The sequence below is a fragment of the Diceros bicornis genome, chromosome 2 (genome assembly GCF_020826845.1).
Source record: "Diceros bicornis minor isolate mBicDic1 chromosome 2, mDicBic1.mat.cur, whole genome shotgun sequence".
Classification (NCBI taxonomy): Eukaryota; Metazoa; Chordata; class Mammalia; order Perissodactyla; family Rhinocerotidae; genus Diceros; species Diceros bicornis.
The window spans coordinates 72,059,369-72,073,243 of NC_080741.1; the positions used below are offsets into that span (position 1 = coordinate 72,059,369).

A 13,875-nucleotide genomic window follows, 5' to 3' on the forward strand; every position below is an offset into this window, starting at 1 on the left:
TTGCCTTCTGGGATCCAACCCACTCAACAAATCAAATTGAGAAATACAAAATGAATTGATACTGCACACATCAACATTCCCACAAGGCAAAGATAGTTCAGTAATTTAGATACTTATCTGTTTTGAAAGACTAACGCCCTTATATTTTGACCCGTTTTTAGTGGCTCATTTTAAAGCAATTATCCACAGATTTGAAGAGAAAAGACAGACTGAATGGCAAATTTATGGGTCATCTGGACTTGACGTGGTAGGAGAATTTGTTGCTATCCTGGCCAGAGTGGACATTGGATTCTGGAGTTCTTTAAGGAGAAGATGTTTCAGCAAAAGCACAATTGGAATGATGAGTGCAGTCATTTGTAAATGACTAAGTTTGTTTAGCTAACCTTGTGTCTTTACAGATTTACCTATCATGCACGTGGGCAGAGCCAGACTGCCAGACTTGTCAAACCATGAAAGGCATGTGGTGTAAGGCTTTTTAATGCTTGATGAAGCATGAATCCAAATGGAACAACATGAATTAACTCATTCTTGGGATTTGTAAATAAATGCATTAAATGCCTTGAATATTTAATTCACTCGTTCCTAATAATATTTGTCGACATGGAAGATAATAAAGCATAATGACTGTCAACCTCCTAAATGGGAATAATCCATAGGAGCTGTCAATTAATATGGAAAATTTTAGAAAAAGATTGCATTTCAGTGGCTAATAATAAATGTGCTGCCCTGCTTGAAATAGTGTTTGATGGATATTACAACCTCCTCTTGGAAAGAAAATAAAAATAACTTACCATTTGTATACTCCTTAGACACTGTACTTTTTCACTTTGTGAAATATCTTTTGCCCATTATATCCGCTCTGGATTTTTTAGAATCAGAATATTAATTTTATTTTATTATTATTTTTTTTTTTGTGAGGAAGATCAGCCCTGAGCTAACATCCATGCTAATCCTCCTCTTTTTTTGCTGAGGAAGACCGGCTCTGAGCTACCATCTATTGCCAATCCTCCTCCTTTTTTTCCCCCAAAGCCCCAGTAGGTAGTTGTATGTCATAGTTGCACATCCTTCTAGTTGCTGTATGTGGGACGCAGCCTCAGCATGGCCGGAGGAGCGGTGTGTCGGTGCGCACCCGGGATCTGAACCGGGGCCGCCAGTAGCGGAGCGCGCACACTTAACCGGTAAGCCACGGGGCCGGCCCCCAGAATATTAATTTTAAAGAAAACCATAAAGATGTGATAAAGGAACTGCATTTGAGAAAATACCTGAAAAATTCAACACACTTAAAAGTATCAAGTGACTTTCTCTGAATTAATTGATCTAACCACAAAACAAATTGTCCTCCAAATCTGATTTTCCAACAACTTCATTAAGAAATTCAGCAATAGTAAAAGATCTTAGCAGTCTACACAGAAAAAAAAAAAAAAAACCTGTGGTTGCAGAAACCAATAATTAGGTAATTAGGTTTTCCCTGTGTCCACACAACTTTCTAGCCAAGAGAATGTATTATTATTGAGTTAAAACTGGGAGGACCCAGACCCTCCCTCACCCTCATTTTGTAAATGGCAGCATGGAGGCCCAGTATAGTTGACTTTCTAAATCTCCTTGTGGCAGAGCTTTTGCAGAAACCTGATCTCAGGTGGAAAAAAAATTAGGAACAGAGGAATAATTTGGCTTGTTGGATTTCTCTGAGTTCCTGCCATGTCCCGAAGCACTCTGAATCACCAGAGAAAGTCAATTACCTTGAGTGTATTTAATTTTATCACATTTCTTTGAAAACTGGACATCTGAATAGGTGATAAATCTCTAATTAATCAAAACATCGGTTAACCAGAAGACCTGCTTTTGGACCATGGTGGATGATAGGGAATTTCCCTTCGTGCTTTTGTTGGTCTGTCATGTATCTGCTTCCAGCAGGGCCTACCTGCATTTCCTCATTTACTCACATTTACAGTGTTGTTCAGTTGTTTTGCTGGAGGGGTTTCTCTTTTTTCCTTCTTTCAGTATGAGGAATTCTTGACCTTTTGAGTACACAGCATTTAATGAGGGCCCCATGCTGCTAAGTGAACTGAGATTCAAATGCTGGTCATTCAGATGATTGGGAGGCACTATGACTCAGACCCCAAAGAAATTTGTCCTCTGAAGGAACTGGAATTAGTCCCATGTAACTTGCAATGTCCTTAAATCTGGGCCTCCATTCTGCCATGTCAAAGTATACTGTCTCTTACTAGTCCCTGAGATGACAGAGATGATTATATCTTACAGTGATTCTTCCTGAGTTATTTGGGAAGGTAAACAGAAGTAGAGAGAGAAAAACATCCAAATTTTGTTTGTGGTCTTTGAAATCCATACCCAGGAACTAGTCTTTGAAAACTATATCATTTTATTGCAGTATCATAAATTTAGCTGAGTCCCAGATTACCCTGAAAGTACAAACCTGTTGTAAAGTTACGTGTTATCGCAAGGATTCAGATATACTCTGGGTGAAATTATGGCTGCTGAAGCTACCTCTGCAGAAAGTTCTTGGGTATTAACTTGGAAAGAAGTTTGTTCCTTTTCTTATTTTCAGAATTAGAAATGAATTCCATTGTGCTTTATCCAAGGAAAAGAAAGAAGTTCTCTGTTTTAAAAGTAGAATGCTACTCCCATCTTATGATATTTATCTAAATAGATGGGTGTAGTGGTTTCAGGGCTTCAAACATTTCTTGGAAACATGAGACTAAATTATGTCTGTCCTTTCTGGATGTTTCATGTAATGTTCTAGCCAGGCTGCCATTTTGGATATTAAATACCCCAAAGACCCTTGGCTGATTAAACGCAAAAAATCTTGATTTATTTGGTAAAGATACTGAGTGCCAAACATCTGCCAATTCCTGACTTGTATAAGCAGGATCAAAGAAGGCATAGTTCCTTTCCTTAAAGAGCTTAGAGTGGAAAGTAAAATCAGCCAATGGTGACAACAAAGTATGATGGGTACAGTGGGAAGCACAGGGACCATAGAAAAGGGGCATCATACTCTGTCAGTTAGAGTTGAGAAAAAGTGTCGGCAAAAGCTTCCTGGATGAAATGAACTGAAGTTGGATAGTGAAGGGCAAATAGAAAGTGGTTAACCGAAGAGTGGAACATGGGGGAAAATTCATGCAAAGGCCCACCTACCAGAGAATATATAGAAAAATACAGGGGTTCAGCAAAATTGTAGGGTGACTTGCCTTGAGGGAAACAGGAATAGTAGGCAGGGTCCATATCTTGATGACCTGAGTTCCCTTGCTAAAGAATTTGGACTGTATTCTTGGGGCAATGGGAAGCTCCTGACTTTTTAGGGTGGCATGATCAAACTTGTGTATTAAACAGATGGCTCTACTTAGAATGGATTGGAAAGGAGCAGAATCAGAGGCAGGGAGACACTTAGGACGTAAGAGATAATGGTGGTGTGGGAGATCAAGATTTGGCCACCCTGAAATCTATCTCTTTACCTTGGTTGTTTTCTCTAGGGACATTTGACCTCCCCCACTAACTGCCTAAAGAATTTGACATGGTAGCTCCTTCCTGGAACAGATCTATCATGATGGCTGTAAAGATAACGTAGGGTAAATGTTACAATAGGAAAGGCACCAACAAGCCCCTCTTATCAGAAGTTCTGTCTCTCTGGCCACATTCTCTGGATGACCCTGCGAAGAGTTGCCAGACAATCATTTACATTTATAAGGGAAATCTCCATTTGTAAAGGTATCTCCCTCTCTGTTTGGAGAAGAGAGGGGGATGAGCTCATTTCTAGTGACTTGTCAATGTGGAAGGTGAGGCCTTGAGCTACATAATAAACCTTACTCTTGTTTACTGTGCTTTAGTGGTAATCTCCTGTAACTGACTCCCCCCACCCCCAAAATCCTCCTTTGTCATTGGCTGAAAATGATATTTAAGACGAGAATTTCTGCTATTGTGTTGAGAAACGCAGTGTCCCTGCTTTCTCCCATGTATACATGTTATTAAACTTGGTATTATTTTCTCCTGCTAACCTGTCTCGTTGATTATTTGGCCAGCCAGAAGAACCTTAAGGGAAAGGGCAGAGGGAGATTCTCCCTCTTCCCCCCACAGTGGCCTAGACTGGAATAGGACTAGATTGGATGTGAGGGAGGACAGAAGGAGGACGCCTAAGTGTGGACTAGGACATCTGGGTAAATAGGGCCACAGTCAGTTTGGAAAGATGGTGGTCATGGGTTTTGAGTTTGAAGTTTGAATTTTGATTTTGAAGATACTGTATGATATTCTTTGAGTGGAGGGAACTAATGAAAAGGCTGTTGCCTGATTAGATGACACGAGTGCGTGTGTCTTAGTTGCAGATGATAACCCGAGAACACAGACCCAAAATCTAGATGGTGAGGAAACCATCTAGGAAGAGCTTGAGGAAGTTGAGGACCAGACTCTGAAATGAGGGCCAAAACACACAGCTGTGAGGATTGGCCTCACCCCCTAGAAAACTCTATCTATGCCTCAGCTCCGTTGTCTGTATTTCCTTAGCAAAAAGCCAAAGGAGAGGCTAGTCAGGGTCTATGATTTTAGCTCAGGCTCTGAAAGGCCAGGGACATATACATTGTCATTGATTGGTAATGTAATATACCCCCCATGAAGCACTCATGCATACTAATTAATAGTGATAGAGTTTCATTAACATTTCCTGGATGGAATGGAATCTGTGTGGGGTCTTGAAGGACAAGAGCAATGCTGGCTAAGAACGGAGGGAAAGAGATATTCCAGGAAGAGGAACAACATTTGCAAAGAACCACTTTCTTAATGGTAAAAGAATTCTCCCTTTGTGCCTAGAAGTTGTTTAAGACATCACCAAAAAAATAGAGCTATTAGAAATCAATTCAAAAGCTGTAAAAAGTCACTGGGCAAAATTGAAGTTGTGAAAGATCATTTACATTATCAAACTCAGTGATTCCCAGGAATAGCCTAGTGCAGTGATGAGGAGCAGGGGCTCCAGAGAGGGACTGGCTGGGTTGGGACCCCAGCTCCCCACTTACTGTGTGAATGCCCTCAGGCAAGTTTCTCAACATTTCTGGGCCTCAATTTCCTTAGCTATGAAAGCAAGATAACCACAATGCCTGGCTCATAGGATCATGGTGTAAAGTGCTCAGCAACTGCTCCATACACGTTAGCCATTACGGTTATGTTTCTATTTTTCCTTAATGTGCAATTTGTTCAGAACCACTAGGAGAGGTTTTGGAAAATATAGTTTCCTGATTCTCCAACTCCAGGATTTTTGGTTCAGTAGATTAGAGGTAAAATACAGAAATATGAACTTCAAAGAAACATGGACCAGTTTGGGATCTAGTGCATGTTATGAATGAAGAAACTTGACCCAGAGAGGTTAAGTTACTCATCCAAGGTGAGTTATCTTGGGTTCTTTATTTTTTAAGAAACAGACATTAATTAAGCAAATTAAGACACAGGCAGAGCCAGGAATCAGGTCTGCTCATTGCAAGTTCTGAAATACCCACCTCCTTGCCCACCCCAATCGATCTAAGACATTTTAATTTAAACAAAATTATTATGTATAGAACATAGGGACTGTGTTAAAGCAGTCATAGCAAAAAAGAAATCAATTTACATCCATCAGAAAAAACAGGAAGCTAGAAGGAATTTAATCCCAGGTGGTAGAAACATAAGTATAACTAAAGTATGGTAGAATGCTATCAGAAAAGGCTCCCAAAGTGCATAACAAGCCTAGACCGACTGGATAAATGTTAGTCACGATGCTAAGTGAGGTATGACAAGTACATATTGCTCTCTGATAAATACTTAATATGAAGGTGCTTTTCAATTAGAAATACCTAAGTAGAAATTGGCAGACTAACCATGTCTGTTGTAGTATTTATTTTAAACACCATTTATAAAAGAGAACATGTGTTTGGTTTAAATTTATTACATATATTATATATAATATATATATATTATATATATATAAAATATATATAATAGCTAAAGTTAAAGCAGAATATTAGGAGGGTTTTTTTCTTTCTTTTTTCCGGGGGGGAGTTCTTTGCTTTAAAAGGAGATCTGATTTCAAGGAACGCTTTTGACAAAGTTTCTGTCAATAAGCCTCTGGATAAAATGGTAAATACACATTAGATGCTGCTACTATTCAGTGTATGTGAAGCGATCTGAATAGCTCTTCCCAAGAAATGGTTCTGGCTGGGAAAGTGTCTCTAGTTTCTGGCACATGGTAGGAACTTGTTGAATGGTGTTTGGATGAGTGGGTAAACAAATGAATAATTCAATGAGTAAAGAAATAAAGGGTGCCATGGCTTTTTGCCACTGTTGGTCTCTTTTTAAGAGTGTAATCTGTAGCTTATTTGACAATTGTACTATCTTGGGTTCTTTACTTTTTAAGAAACAGACACTAAGACTGACTGAAGAGATTTATTGGAAGGGAAGAAACGAGGGCTAAGGACTAGGTTTGGAGACAGTGGCTCTGGGGACCTAGGTTGAAGGCACAAATGGAAATCTGCCCCTGGCTCGTCTGCTGGGGTGCATCAGCTCCTCTCAGCCTGCGTCTCTGTGCTCAAGGCTCATTTTCCCAGGAGGGAGCTCCTGAGGCCCACCTCCAAGGGGGCCGCCTTCAGTAAGTCCCATCAAGACTATAGTCAATTGGGGGAAGGAGCAGTTCTCTAAAACACAGTTGGAATGCTTTACCAGAAGAAAGGGTGAATGGACACTGGGGAGGCAAAGACCACAGAGGTCCAATACATTGATGAGTATAAAACTCTGTCTTTAAGCTCGAGAAAAAAAAAATCAACTTACCAAGTAAAGTAGAAATATTGATTCGTTAGTCAATTTTTAAACATATTTGGAAACCTACATTGTCCACACATAATTAATAAAGGCTGACTGAAGATAGCATGAAAACAATAGAGGCGATAGTCCTAGTGTCCCCTGAGGGATCACGTTATATCTGCTCTATTCAGGATGGACACTGGGTTCTAATTAGGGCATGATGACTTGGAGAACATTTTGGAGAGAGAGGTCAGAAGAGTGAAGGGCCAAGAAAATGTCTTACTTGAGAAATGTTTGAGGACATCAGACTCAGGGGACACATTAACGCCTGGGTGGGAGAAGTAAGTGATCCGTCCAGGCAGCTGATCACAGATCAGTGCATCCAGTTAGAAGGATTCAAGCAGAGTTTGATGGGTCCTACTGTCAGAGAGTCGAAAGAGGAATGCGTGCATTTGATGAGGGTTGAATTTAACAGTACCCAAGGTCGTCTTCTTGACTCTTTGGTGGAGAAATAGGAAAGTGAATCCAAAAAAACTTAGCTTTTGGCAAGCTTTTGGTGTTAAGAATTTGTTATTTTGAAAAGTTCTATGGGACATGGTCCATGAGAGGAAAAGAAATGCTTTCTGCAATTCCCTGCATATATTATGTTTACTGATAATTCTAGAATCAAGAGGAACCAAGCAAAGGATGGCAAGATTTCATTAGTTTAACCAATTCCTAATGATTAATTACCATGCAATGATAACAGTAATCTATGAGGGAAGCAATGAATAATTTTGAATTTTTCAGATATGTTTTTGGTGGCATTTACAAAGTATAGGAGATATGTGTTAATTATCATTTCTACCCCTTTACCTCTGATTATAGATTATATGAAGGCCCCCTCTGAATATGAGGAGCTGTTGATTCTCTGTGCTCAACTTTGCAGGTAGATGAAAGCTTAATTACACCCCTGCGTTTGTCCCATGTTAGATGGATGGTGCTTGTGCTAGTTCAGGTGTCTCTCAGTGTGTGCTGATGCTGAAACCCTCCGTCTGTCCACTCGCGGGGGCCATGGCATCAGAACTGGAGCAAAGAAGCATCTTCAGTTTTTCTGCTTCCTTTTGTTTTGTTGTGAAATATTTTAAAAGTTCAGAAAATTGCAGGGAATAATAAACTCCCCTGTATCTGTCACCCAGATTTAACATTTTATTGTATCTACTTTGTCTCCCCCTCTTTTATATATTTTCCGTTTTTTTTTTTTTTTTTTTTTTTTTTTTGCTGAGAAAGATTCACCCTGAGCTAACATCCATGCCAATCTGCCTCTATTTTTTAGTATGTGGGCCCCCAGCACAGCATGGCTGCTAACAGAGTGGTGTAGGTCCACACCCGGGATCCGAACCTGGGCCACCAAAGTGGAGTGCACCAAACTTAACCACTATGCCACCAAGGCTGGCCCATATTTCTTTCCATGAATAAAAATTTACAGATAGAGTTGTGGCCCACTTTGAGGAGCACTTGCTGGCAACCAGAAATGAAAAACAAAACACAACGAAAAGTGTAGCATTTTCAACACCAACTTCAATTTCAATGGAAGAAAGAAAATACACATTTCAGAGCCCCTCCTATACATTTGATACTAAGCCAAATACGTTCACATGCATTCAGTGGTGTGCTGGTAAACTGGCTCTCAGAGGCAAAAGAAGAAAAACCAAAAACCTGATATGCAGTGTTTGCTGATTTTGTGGTGTGGAAAGACACCCACCATGGCTGGTTTTAAGCTACCGACAGTTTAGCAACTGGCGCGCAAAATCCCTGAATATTTAACTATGTGTTCTCGCAAGCCACGGCAAGCTGGCTCCAGCATCCAACTACATGTATTCATTCAGCAGACACGTATGGGGACCCTTTATGGACCTTTGATGAACCGTAAATGTTAGGGAAATAGCAGCGTTTCTCACAAAGCAGCCTTTTGTCCTGAGAGATTGAGGTATTATCATCTTCCTTTTATGGATGTGGAAACTGAGGCCCCAAGAAGTTAAGTAATGTAGAGGCTGCTATTAATAACCTGTTCACATCCCATTGGCGTTTACCTTCTCCATCCATATGGCCTAATTTATATCTACCCGTACCTATAGCTCTCTGCCCACCTGAGTTTTCTCTGCCTGTCAACAGGGCAGGGAGGAGAGTCTGGGGACTTAACAGCCCCTGAGGTGCATGTTCCACACTGGATTCTCCAGCAGCATTAAACTCACAAGATTTAGTTCCCCTCAATGGTAACTGACTTGAAAACATACCCGTTATTGTTGGCCTTCCCTTTCTCGAATCCCCACACCCCTACCTGTATTTCCTGCAATCACCTTCCAGGTACATTACCTGCACTGGGAGCCCCCGCTCAGGTTCTGCTCCTGGGAGAACCCAAACTAAGACAGGGTCCAGGCTGGTCAGACTCCAGAGCTCTGCTCGCTTTTTCCACCCACCACCCTGCTTCCTAGAGCTCCTTCTCTGCCTTACTATTTCTGGTTCACACTCAAATGCCAACATCTCAATGAGAGGTGACGGCCCTGTGAGAGGGGACCTTCTCCCGCTGAGGCTCCTACTCCACCCCCCTGGGGAAGAACCAGATTTACCAGAGACAGTCCACAGGACACTGCAGCCAAATGCCAGATTCATTCCCGGTCCAAGCATATATCCTGAGTCTGGCCTTCCTGTCTGCGGGACTGAGCTGACCTGGAAAACCAAGAAGGGTGATTCAAGATGTAATTTGTTTCTCACCTGTAACTCTAGAGGCTGGAGTCACCTTGAGGAGCCTGGCATGTCCCCATGCTAACCATCCCACCCTTCCCCACTCCTCCCTCCTAGCACCACTCAGAAATCCAGAGCCAGAAGCACCTTCTAGGCCGGCCCAGTGGCATAGCAGTTAAGTGCGCATGCTCTGCTTCGGGGGCCCAGGGTTCACAGGTTTGGATCCCGGGCACGGACCGATGCACCACTTGTCAAGCCATGCTGTGGTGGCGTCCCATATAAAGTAGAGGAAGGTGGGCATGGATGTTAGCCCAGGTCCAGTCTTCCTCAGCAAAAAGAGGAGGATTGGCATCAGATATTAGCTCAGGGCTGATCTTCCTCCCCCCCACAAAAAAACCACCTTCTAAACAAAAGGGCTTCCCAGTGGATAATCCCTCCTGCGGTTTTGCTCTTCCAAGGTGGCTTTGACTGTTCTCTGCTCTTGAAGTAGCATGTACCTGTCCCCTACACACTTATTACTGTTTCAATTTCATATTATTTCTGTGCCTGTTTAACATCCGTTTCCCCCCTAACAGACAGGAAGCCCACAAAGGAAGATCTTTGTCTGTGTTTGCTCTCTGGGGACCTTTAGCATCTGCATGGTGTCTGGTACATAGTAGATGCTCAGTAAATACTTTTGAATGAATACATAGAGAAGGAAATGAAGTGAGGGATAACTGCTTGTTCTATGTTCAGGGTGAACCCAGATGCTGAGTCCACCCCTGTTCTTGGTCTTCATGTTTCCCTGTGACCTCCTGCCTTTGGATGTCTTTAAATATCAAAGAGCATCAGCCTTGCATGAAGTATCAGAGCAGGGAATCTAGAGGCAAAGGCCCACGTTCAAATCCTGGCCAAGCTATTTATGAGCTGTGTGACCTTTGGCAAATTACTGGACCTCTCTGTTCTTCAATTTTCTCATTTATAAAATGAAGAAAAGAATATCTATCTCAAAGAGTTTTTTCTTTTTTTTTTGAGGAGATCAGCCCTGTGCTAACATCTGCCAATCCTCCTCTTTATTTGTTGAGGAAGGCTGGCCTTGGGCTAATATCCGTGCCCATCTTCCTCCACTTTATATGTGATGCTGCCACAGCATGGCTTGCCAAGCAGTACGTCGGTGTGCGCCCGGGATCCGAACCGGCGAACCCTGGGCTGCCACAGCAGAGGGTGCACACGTAACTGCTTGCACCACCGGGCCGGCCCCTCGAAGAGTTGTTTTGAGGAGTGAAAGCTTTAATGTAAGTAAAGCGCTTACAGTAGGTACTGGCATATAGTAATAACAGCACAGACATAGTCTCCGCTCAATAGCAAGTACTCAGTTAACTTTTAACTATTATTACCTTTAAAAAAGAAAAAAAAGTGACTTGTGTATTTCCTCTAAAGAAAACCCTTACATGCTTTAGGGTAAATTCCAAGCTCTGACCCTGGCGACATGAGCTGCCCTCCCAGTCTCTTGGCTTCATCTATCACCTGTCTCCCTTCTCTGTCTGAGCTCCAGGCTCTCTGGCTGCCTTCCTTGTCCCCAAACATGGCATCGTCTTTCCTGTTTCTGGGCCTTGTCCACACTGTTCTCTCTGCCTAGAGTGCTCTCCCCTGAGCCAGTATGAGCTGGTTGTTCTAGGAGTCACCTCTTCCATGGAGCCTTCCCTGACCTAAAGCAGCTCAGGCACCAGCCACTCTATCCCAGAGCACTTATCGCTGAGTGTAATTGTCTAATTTCTCTCTCCCGACAGACCGTCAGCTCTCTGAGCGCACAGAATCCCAGCACCCAAGATTCAGGGTCAATACACATGTCGAGTCAATGAACATGAAGCCATTGCATTAGGTTGCAGATTCCAAGGCCTGACCCCGGGACCCCCATGTTGCTCCCATCTGGCCACTCTGCCTTCTCTCACCCCTGTGTTGTGCCTGCCCACCTCTGACCTCACGCTCTCAAGCCAGCGTCCTACCTCACAGCACTGGCCACAAGCTCTGGCTGCTGCTCTCAGTTCCTCCTGGCCTCCAGGCCCTGCTGAAATCCTGTCAGTCCCCAGTTCAAACTCTCCGATGGTTCTCATCACACTTATTACAAAATGACAAGGTCTTGTATTGTCTCTTGTCTCTTTCTGCCTCCCTCTTGCTCACTGTGCTCCAACCAGATGGATCCTCTTTTGTTCCTCAAACATCCCAAGCCTGTCCCCACCTCAGGGCCTTTGCACTTGCTTCTTTTATCTTTCAGCTCTGTGGAACCTTCCCTTACCCCCATGTTACATGGTACCTCCAGATAGTTATATTAATCCATATTATTACCTGTTCTCTTCTCTTTATAGCTCTCACCACTATTTGAAATCATCCATTTAAAAAAATCTGTCTACATACTTCCCGACCTATCTCTTGTATTAGAACGTGCGCTTATAGAGAAGGAAACTTCACTGCTCCTCTTATTCATCACTATATGTCTAGTACACTGCCTGGTACTCAGTAGGTGCTTAATAAATATTTGTTGAGTGAATGAATGACAGAATGAATGAACTAACAGCCTTGTCTGTTCTTTCTTGGGGACACAATGGCTCTCCCCAGAATCCCTGTTGGCTGAGTGGAGCTTGAGACATCCATCTGGGCCATGGACGCTGATGGTCCTGATGTAGCCACTGTCACCATGTCGTTGACTCAGGCGTCCTCACTGGGCTCCACTTTCCTCCCTTCCTCTCCTTTCCTGGATGGCATCCTGCTGCCCCAGAGTCTCCCTCCAACCCTCTGAGGCAATAGTTTCAGGAGGCAGCCCAGTATGGCTTTAGGAGCTGGCATATCCAGGTTCAAATCCAAGCTCTTCTACTTACGAACTCTGGCCTGACCAAGTCACTTCGCCTCTCTGACCCTGAGCTTCCTCAACTATGAATAGAAACTGTAGAAAGAAATGGCAAACAGCCATTGTCTCACAGGGTCACTGAGAGGATTAGATGAGATAATACATCAAAAGCGTTGGGCACCACAGTCAACGCACCATAGCAGCTTGACACTTTGATAGTCGGCTACCCTTTCGATTTGGCTTGTCTTCAAGTCCCTGCATCTTTTCTGCTCTGTGCGTTTTCACCTTCCCTGACATCACAGCCTTGTCCCAGCTGAGCCCCCTGCTTGGACTGACCGATGAATTAATGGCCGTGCATCATTTTGAGTGACAGCCTTGCAGTTCTGCAGAAAGCTATAAATGTGACTCAAACAAACGAGCAGCTAGATCATAGGGCTTAGAGCTATAGTTCTGCACGTCATCTCATCAAAGCACTGACCTCAGAATTCCCTCTCGTGGTCTCCCTGGTGGGGAGGGGGGTCAGATCCTGGCCCATCAGCATCACAGATAGCTGATGCCTCATAGCACAGCCCCATCTCGGGTGATACATGTAGAGTTTCTGTAGAAATGTTCTGATGAGATTATAATATTCACTTTCTGCAAACTCATACATGGAAAAATAAACCCTTCAAACCTAGTAACAAGGTCAAATAGTAAGCGTGGGTCTACTTGCTTAGCAAGCAGACCACAAAGGAGCTGCAACATTTCAACACCTAGCGCCAGTCTTTTCTAGAATTGAATGTGGAGACACACTAAGATGGGACACTGGGTCTTGTTTGCTGCCTTAGAGTTGTGCTAGTGAATTCTCAGTCTTAGATCCTCCCACCTTCTCTGTCTTGATATAAGAAAAGCAAAGTATTCAACAATTCCAGGTCCTTGCCTTTTGCATATAAACTGCTGTCACTCACAATTCAGCTCTCACACCATTCAAAGTGAGTCTCTCACCACTCGCTTTTCTAGCAAGACCTTGAATATAAGTTAGAAAGCCCTCTCAGAAGATGGAAACAAGTATGGGGAAACAAAGTAATAAAATGCCAAGACACAGTTATTAGGATTTGTGGAGGATGATAAGTGGTTATCGCTTGGTGCGTTTCTCTCGATTCACTAAAACCCAGTGAGGTTAAGTAAGCTATTGTTTAGGAACCAACAATGACTCATCTTCTGTGCAGGCTAAAATCTTTGGAGGAGGTTGAGAGCATTTAGTAAAGCCTGTTATTGGCCTCTCTTTAATTCCTTGGTTATGAAGTGATGTCTTTCCAAACATTCCAAGAAAATATATCAGAGGGTCTGGCCCAGTGGCATAGTGGTTAAGTTCGCACGCTCTGCTTCAGCAGCCTGGGGTTCATGGGTTTGGATCCTGGGCATGGACCTATACACTGCTCATTAAGCCATGCTCTGGCAGGGACCCATGTACAAAATAGAGGTAGATTGGCACAGATGTTAGCTCAGGGACAATCTTCCTCAAGCAAAAAGAGGAAGATTGGCAACAGATGTTAGCTCATGGCCAATCTTCCTCA

General features: G+C 42.9%; 1 long non-coding RNA gene across 12 annotated transcripts in view; it reads left to right on the forward strand.

Annotated features, from left to right (window-relative positions):
- The window catches only part of LOC131418712 (uncharacterized), a 227,384-nt gene that overhangs the window by 124,863 nt on the left and 88,646 nt on the right, over positions 1-13,875 (forward strand). For 10 of the 12 annotated variants that reach the window (XR_009222986.1, XR_009222987.1, XR_009222971.1 and 7 more), the window contains one exon: positions 7,639-7,699. The exons of the other annotated variants lie outside the window; for them this stretch is intronic. This is a non-coding gene — a long non-coding RNA (uncharacterized LOC131418712). The remainder of the gene's footprint in view (positions 1-7,638; positions 7,700-13,875) is intronic. 12 annotated transcript variants of the gene reach the window in all.